Genomic DNA, 455 nt, shown 5'->3' with positions numbered 1-455 from the left:
TATTCTTTGCATGAGATTAATTTTTTTTTCTGTTGAAAACATCATAAAACAAGTGTTCTAAACTGGTTCTGTACTAAAATTAAACAGAGTGAAAGCCTAGCATCAAAAGAATTTCAAACAGGGATCTCATGGAGGCACAAGCTTGCTTTTTCAGGTAGTTTCAATTACTTCTGCTACAATGTCCTTTTTTTTTTAATATCTTTTTTAAATTGCTTTAACACCAGAGGCTATTTTACAATCAGATGTGGTAGAATCACCACCTGAGACTTCATAGTGTAGGACCCTTTTTAATTTTATCATTTCCTCGCAGTTTTTATTTACAGTCATCAGGCAGAGACTTTCTGTGCAAGTTATTTTTCTCAAATTGATTTTTTTTTGGCAAAGCTCAGTGATTTCCACTAAGGACATAACTGCCCTTGCTAAAATTATTTTACAGCTGTTTAATTAAGAAATGT

This window comes from Manacus vitellinus, unplaced genomic scaffold (genome assembly GCF_001715985.3).
Source record: "Manacus vitellinus isolate BGI_N305 unplaced genomic scaffold, ASM171598v3 scaffold_35_pilon, whole genome shotgun sequence".
Classification (NCBI taxonomy): domain Eukaryota; kingdom Metazoa; phylum Chordata; class Aves; order Passeriformes; family Pipridae; genus Manacus; species Manacus vitellinus.
This window is presented reverse-complemented; position numbering follows the sequence as displayed.